The sequence below is a fragment of the Sinocyclocheilus anshuiensis genome, unplaced genomic scaffold (genome assembly GCF_001515605.1).
Source record: "Sinocyclocheilus anshuiensis isolate Anshui unplaced genomic scaffold, SAMN03320099.WGS_v1.1 scaffold200, whole genome shotgun sequence".
Classification (NCBI taxonomy): Eukaryota; Metazoa; Chordata; class Actinopteri; order Cypriniformes; family Cyprinidae; genus Sinocyclocheilus; species Sinocyclocheilus anshuiensis.
This window is the reverse complement of record NW_015558595.1, coordinates 1,257,500-1,265,665: the sequence shown is the minus strand read 5'-3', so window position 1 is coordinate 1,265,665 and position 8,166 is coordinate 1,257,500. Positions and strand designations below refer to the sequence as shown.

The 8,166-nt window shown below is 40.5% G+C and overlaps 1 protein-coding gene across 2 annotated transcripts in view; it reads left to right on the top strand.

Moving 5' to 3' along the window:
• The first annotated feature begins 430 nt into the window (after positions 1–430).
• Positions 431–8,166, top strand: part of LOC107680026 (synaptotagmin-1-like) — a 76,373-nt gene continuing 68,637 nt past the window's right edge. For both annotated transcript variants that reach the window (XM_016475771.1, XM_016475770.1), the window contains exon 1: positions 431–633. The gene's annotated coding sequence lies outside the window, so the exon portion shown is untranslated. The remainder of the gene's footprint in view (positions 634–8,166) is intronic.

The window sequence follows — 8,166 nt, the reverse complement described above, 5'->3', positions numbered from 1 at the left end:
GACCTCGATTTTTACATTTTACATCATGTGGCTATCTGTGACCCTATCGATACAGACCTGTGATGCCGGTTGAGAACCTCTCAGTATTCAGTTAACTGCTGAATATTCCTTTACAAGGAATATTCCTTTACAAAAGAATGCTGGTATTCCTTTACAAATATTGCCTTAGTCGTGTAAAAAAGAAAAAGAGATGCCCATCCCTGTTCATGAAAGACAAAAGCAGAGGAAGAGAATGTTTGTTGAGTAAAGAAACCAAATGTATGTACACGAGAGTGCTCGTGTCACAGCGAATGAGTGAGTGCCTTTAGAGAGAGAGAGAGCGATAGAGTGTGTGTGCATGTGTGACGAAAGAGAATGACAGTGTGTGTAAAAGAAAGAGATAGGAAAAGGGAGGGTGTCGGGGGTAGGTGGGCGGGAAGACGAGTAGGAAGGCTGTGAGAGAGAGAGAGAAATTCAGTGCTGCGTGTCAGAGCGGTGTGTAAGAGAGAGAGAGAGAGCGTGTGTGTACAGGGCATCCATATTTCTGCAGGACAAACGGAGGTGTTTTCACTCAATTCTATTTCAGCCTCTACCTCCTGCGCTTCCTGACATCCAGCTCTGAACAAAAACCCAGGGGTGACTACAGACTGCCAGGTAGGGACACTTGACTGTGCTGAAAACAGTTTCTCTCTGTGTGTGTGTGTGTGTGTGTGTTAGTTACCTATAACCTCTGTAGCCAAGTGTACTGAACTGTTTCAGAAAATTCTAGTTCTAGAGACGCTGCTTTGGGTTTTAAAAATCTTGAAATGGCTCAGATAACAATATCTGACTCAACTCATATGATGAGAATACAACACTACTTACCTATTTGCATGCATATGTGTTGTGATTACATGCTCAGCCATGTGAAAGGCTTTTGTATTTCATTACCGAGTGAAAACTATCCATAATAGCACTCACTAGAGTGTGAGACACACTGCTTCCTACCTACAGTGCCTCGTGATGGCTGATTCCAGGAGGAATAACTTTACTAGCTTCCTGCCGTCTACTGCCGCTCTCACTAATTCTGACACTGGCAACGAGGAGGTCATCTCCACACATCTCTCTCCCTGCCTGACCGTTTTCTTTGAAAACTGTCAGTTTGAAGGCAGCGAGAGAGTGTCTTTCTAGACACGACTGTTATTTACACAGAGCATTTAAGAGGATGGACTATCTGCTTTCTCTGAAAGAGCAGACATAAGAGTAGGCAGGCAGAGAAACAAGGATTGTCTGTCATTATAGTGGTGAAATTGTTATTATGTGCTTTGTGTTTGTACCCTACACACCCCTTCCCCCACATGCCCACACGTAGCTCTCATCTCATACCCCTTTTTTCCCAGTAGAGTTTGCAGCCCCTGACGTATGGAGTGATCAAACCTCAAGGCGCTATCACCTTCTGTATAGTAATTTTTCCCCGCCTTTCACACTCTCAGTGATGTCAAACCACACCTAATTGACAGATCTCTTCAGGTTTCACCATTTTTCAGCCCCTCATTTCAAGTTAAAGCCCCATTTCTCCATTAACTTGCGATCTAAACAAGGAACAAAGGGGGTGCTGGATTGCGGTTAACACGCACAGTTGTTCCCTCATTTCAAAATATGAAAAAGGGGAAGAGTGGCTTATTGCGGAGCTTCAAACAACTTCTCTCCATTTGGTTCCATTCTCCTGCCTGGCATAATCCTCAAAAGCCACTGCATGCCATCCATCCCTTTTTTTTTAAATGGATCTTTTCTTAATCAAAGCAAACTGTACTCTGATTCCTTTTCATTTTCCCCAAAAGGCTGTTTTTACATCAATTTATTTTGTAGTCCTTGCTTTTGAATATTAATTTGTACTTTTAAGGTGGTACAGAAGGCATCACAGATGTTCATTTCTGTATGGCTGTTGGCACCACAGTACGATTGACCACCTCGGCCTGAGTTTAAACTGCCACGCCTCTTGTTTGGTTCAGTACCATGGAGACTGGTTTGAATTGAGTCCATTGTCAATGAGCGCAGAAATAAACAATCTGTTTGTGTGTGTGTGTCCAGCTGTGGCGCCAGATCTCATACAGCATCAATAGTTAATGAGTGATGCTGGCAAGAGCTCTATTGATGTCTTTTTTTTAATGGCTGTGTAATTTATATGAGCTATATATTTGACAGAAGGTAGGACAAACAATGACCGTAGCAGGGCTGTAAAACCACCATAGACATGGATGGGGACAGGGGTCGACCTGTATGAGTCGGTGAAGAATCGTAAATATGCCGTACACTGACAAGTCAGTGTAATGCTGAGAGAAAACCCACAGCTTTTGTGAGGAAGAAAGACCAAACTGAAACAAAACTAGTTGTATACGGCATGTGAGAGGTTGCTTGTTTGTGTGCATATGTATTGCAGTGACAAGTGTGAGTCTGTATGAGTGTTTCCCCCCTTTTTGGACTGTATTTGAGATTCACTTGCTGTTAGTGGGATGGTTTTTTTTTTTTCACGAACTGTGCCTTGTGATTGGTCATCTCTCTAACACTCCGCGGGAAGAAATGACAGAGTGGAATTAGGGTCACATGATCAGTGATGTGGGATTCGGCGCTCACAATCTCCTCTTTTTAATCTCCCTTATAGACTCTCTCTCTCTTTCTGTATCTCTCTTGCTGCGGATTTGGATTATCTAACGGATTTATCCTGCTGTCAAAAATTAGCTGTATGATTGTCTGCTTAGTGTATATGCTTACCAAGCAGCTGGTTCAAGCGTAATTCCTAATAAAAATAAATAAATAGGGAGAAAAAAATACATATCTGCAGATGGCCACATTAGAGCACAGCACTGTGTGTAGTCTTAACCATGTGTATACTGTACAGCTATGGAAGCTAAGAATTGTATTATAGTTCCAGGAATTAACTTTTTTTTTATCAGTTCTTTTCTACTGTCTATTGTTCAACCCAAAATCAGGGCTTGCTCTTGCATTCAAATAAGCAAGAGAGCATATAATCCTAGTAAAAAAAAATAAAATCATAAAGAAATGAGTATAGTATTTCTATTGGAATTTTGTTACATAATTTGGAACCAATCCAAAAGGATGCTGTTAATAAGAATTGTCTATAAATCAAATAAGATCCTTTAACTGAACACTGAAATCTCAAAATTTGTAAAAGTTGCATTGTTTTTGATTGTCTTAAAAGTGCTAATGTGCATAAGACAATAGGCACAGATGTCAGTCTGAGGCTTATGTAAATAAACAATTTTAAAAATGCAACAGACAAAATGCAAGAAACTCCCTCTTAGGTGCTGAGGATACTGTTGACAGCTCTGAGCAAACAAGCCTCATAGCCAACCACAGAGTGTGCCCTTTTCCACACTCTTCAACACAGCACACAGCTTTCAGCACCTCTTGCTTTTGGACAGCGCCACCTGCCTCGACACTTTCAGCACTGGACAGCGACACACTTCTTAAGTGAGTGGGCTGCTTTCAAAACCACTGTTCTGAGGACAGCGACAATGTCAGAGGCTATTCTGTCAGTATACAATTTTCTCTACATTCACCTTTTGCTCTTTCCATAAAAGGGTCAGAAATTAATGCTTAGGAGAAAAAATGTGGTTGCAAACCCTTTGTAGACTGATTGTTTCCCTTTATAGTTCCCTTTCATGGGAACTTCGAACTGCGTGGGTCTGTTGAGACAGTTCCTTCAGCACATACAAAGAGAAACGTGCGGTAGCCCCTGTGTGACAGGCCAAGACTAGTATGATTCTAGGCTCTTGGTCGTATTCCCTTAAAGGAATCTATTTCTGATTCCAAGCCTTGAGCTCTACCCCGGGCCCAGGAGTCTGGCCCTAACAGGTAAGTATTTTGGGGTATGTAGCCTAGGCCTTTGGCCGTAGGGAATAACGTCACTGACAGCCGTCTAACGTCCCAGGGGTGACTCCCATAGCAATATGGTAGAGTTGGTACTTAGTGCTCGCCATGGTTCTGGCTTGCACTCCCCTCAGCATGGTGGCGTGGGTATACCGTTCCCCATAGCGACCCCTAGAGGACGCAGTTCGAAGTTCCCATGAAAGGGAACGTCTCAGGTTACTTATGTAACCATGGTTCCCTGAGTAGGGAACGAGACACTGTGTCCTCTAGGTTTCTTGCCATGCTGCGGACGCAAGCTTCAGACGAAGAAGTGAATGATGTGTAGCTCCCGGCGCCTATTTATACTATAGTCGCACCGGTAGTGACGTCATGGCTGTCGCCGGCCAACGAGTTGGTGTTTTTTCAACGTATGCTTCAGACACGGGTCACGACGAGACGTTCCCCATAGCGACCCCTAGAGGACGCAGTGTCTCGTTCCCTACTCAGGGAACCATGGTTACATAAGTAACCTGAGACGTTTCTTGTACTTTCTTAGGCATCATTGTTTATTTTCTTTATTGTTCAAAAACTCACACAACACAGGAGCAGCTGCCTAGCAACCATTTAGAACATCTTAGTAACTGCCTAGCAACCAGCCAGAACACCCTTCAGATAATATAGTACGCAGTGCTATAATATAATATAGTATGCAGCAATTTTTTGCATAAAATATTGATTCATTTGATAGAAAAAAAGATAATAAATCCTCAGTCTAAGGATGATGCAAGTTATGTTGTGTATATGACCATGTCCTCAAAAAGGTGAAAATTCTCCTAAAAATCTGCTTTTATTCTGGTTCATGATTGAATGTTATGTGATCAACATTTTCAGATGTAATGCGCTTTTCATTTTTAGTAGTTTGCTGTTGTAAACGATGAGCCCTTCAAGCATTACATAACGCAGTGACGATTGATGTTCACTCATGCTACCATTATATAGACTCAGCTGCTTTCTTTCACTGTAGCAGGATGAAAATCACTGTGGCGCCTATGTAGTGCATATGTGTTTAGCATGTTAGCTATATCGTGTTGGTCACGCATATGTATGGGACATGCTAAATCATGAAATGCTCTCGTGTAAAGCTCTTGTCTAAAGCTGTTTCTTTTAAGCCGGCATGGTGTATTTCACGGTCAGAATCGATGTAATTAATCTGGCCTTGGTCATACTGAATATGATGTATTACTCACCAAGCTTCTGACAATTCACCCTATTGATTTTAATACCTAATTTTTTTTTTTATTATATATATTTTTTTGTACATTGTGAATACGTGCTAGACATGAAAGCTGAGCAATAATGTAGACCAGTGATTCAGATTTATTGTGCAGTTAAAAGTTCCCACCGATTCTGAAATGATGGCTGGAGTAATTTAATGCATGTTGAGCTACAATCATTTGATAATTTAATGTTGTGGAGCTTGACTCACATTTCCCAGAATTGTTCAATTTGATCTATACAATATGAAAAATAAAAGCACATGACATAAGCTGACCTTGAATATCTCTAGCTCCTTAAAAGCTGGACTTTGTGATTCATTCTTGATTCTAGAAGGGGCAGTGCTGAAGTGAGCCAGTAAATATAACGTGAAGACGCACGTCCATAGTCTCCCACACGTGCAGCCAACACATGCAGTCGCACGCAAACAGAACGTCTCATCTCAGTCTGCGAGTCAACCCACCCCACTGATGTCTCATGGTGATAATCACAGGTCAAAAGCTGTTTGCTTGTAGACGGATAGCAGGACAATAATCCGATCACTCTCTAAAGCCAACCCTTGTAAGCCCGTCACCTAATTGAGACAGCATGATGTTGCGGGCCATGGTCATTTGCATGTGTACATTAGCATAATTGAATAGCCATGAGTTAAGTGCATTTCAGCAGGCTGTTAATAACATGGCCCCCACACCACATAAAAATATAAATTTGTTCCTGTTTTTTATCATCTATACTGCCATGAAGAGACACAACCATCCGTTTGCTTTCAGTCCGTTTCTCCTTCTTTCTGTGTCCTTCACTCTGTCGGTGAGCAGAATAATGTTGAGGTTGGTTTCCTCTTTCCCTGAGGGTGTCTAATGCCGTATATGCTGTCCACAATCTACCAGATCATTTTGACCACTCTTACTCAAGCAGCTCTGCAGGTCTTGACCAGTGCAGTCGACTGTAAAGATTCAAAGGCAAAAAAGACAATGGATTATATCTGAAACAATCGGCTTACTGATTTTTCAGCGGCTGCACTTGAGAACGTCTCTCAAAAGGTCCAGGTGCATGTTCACTGGGATTGTTGCACAGGTGGAGCAACCAATGCTTACAGATGAGACGGAAAGCAAAGATCAGCGAAATGTTGGATGGAGATTCTTTATATGTATATATTTTTTCTTTTGTTCCAGCTGTTGTTTTTTGCAATGGAGCGTGTAAACAGGGCACTGATGGATTCTGTGTGCATAAAGAGAACTACTTGCTCTTTTTGTTTACTTCCTGTTCATTGCTTATGAACTGACCCCTTCTATTCCTGTTGAAACAGCCAGTAGCATGTAATTTTTGTGTCTTCAACCAATTAACCAATTAGATGAGATTTCCTACTTATTGTCCTACTGCAGTTACCTACATTTTTTGGAATGGGGTATGAAAATGCTATTACACATCTGCTTACTATAAAAAAACAGCATTGATTCTCAATAAACATTTCAAATGCTAGTATTCTGCATTATAACAGATCACAATGCAGGGCTGGCCATTTTTTTAAATAATAAAAAAAATAATAATAATAATAATAAGTAAACAAAGAAATTGATTAATAAATAACTAAAAATAAACAAACACAAGTATATTATTATTAATTTTGTACATAAACTTTAGTAAAAAATATCGTAACTTTTGGAAATCCAAGTCAAAAAAGCTCTTCATTCACCATAGTGGAAATGAAAGTTGAACGCATTGCATTATGGGACGCATTACATCATCTCAAACAGTGTGCTCTGTTTACATCATCCAAGTATGCATGCATGAATATCACATTCTGTGATCATTAAGTATACATACTACATACTGTGGCAGTATTAGTAGTCTGTTATCATGCTAATTCAAACATAACTGTGTTCCACTTCATTAGTTTGATTAAAAATGATGCAATGTATGCAGGCCATGTTGCCATATGTCTCCAGAGTAATTTTGTGCTATATATTCTTATTTAACACCTGCACACATTAATTAGATTTAAAAAGCAGTGGCTTATGCATGCAAGACATATTGTCATGTCTCAGGAGTAATTATTTTTTGTTAGAAATGTTATGCATTGTTATTTGTAACATATAGTATATAAATATATGAAGCCTATGCATAAGCCACAACCATAAAAGATGTTGACTATAAAGAAGGGAAGCTTGTGCATGATTAGTTCAATGTTTAACAGAGATCACACAGTGTCCATCACCCTTTCACCTGAGTCATACAGTATGTTGACTTCCTTAAGGGTCATTGAGCTAAATCACTTCATTTTACACAGTTGACACGCACTTCCTGACCTCCAAGTAACACTAATGACCTTCCGATTGTAAAATCTCTAATCTCTGACACCCTTCAGTCTCCAGTAGCTTATATAGCTGTGCATTTACAATGGCTCAGAGCTGCATGTCAAATAAGTCAAGATCCTCCAGTCACTATGCCCTAATTAAAGGCAAGGGAGTGCTTTCTTAAGAGCCCAGTGATGGATTGAAATCTTAAGAGTCATGACTGTATCGATGATAGGAAAGGAGCCCTTCTTATCTCTAAATGTTCTCCTTTGTCTTCTTCCATTTGCGAGCATGCTCCTGCTTGCCGGCATTGGCATGTTCGCTGGGGAGAAAGATTATGCGGGAGTGGAGAGTAATTACGGCTGTAAGCCAGCCATTTGCGAGGCCTTATCAGTCAAATGATCGTGGTGTGGATCACATTAAAACACAAAGGCCGAGGCATGTCCTAAATGCAGCTCCCCATGACCCGTTACTCCATCTTATCTACTGTTGGCAGAACGTTTTCTTCTGTATCACCCATGACCAATTTTTTGGACGAAAGGATATTTAGAGTGTTAGTTTGGTAACACTTTATTTTGATGGTCCCTTTTGAACATTGTTGACAATAAGTAATGTTGCACCTACATGTCTACTAACTCTCATCAGAGTATTAGTAGATTGTTTGCTTAATATCTGCTAACTCTTTATTGTCATGGTCTCCCAAAAGACATTCTACTGACTATAAGTAACTTTGCAAGTACATGTCAACTTATTCTAACCCTAACCCTAC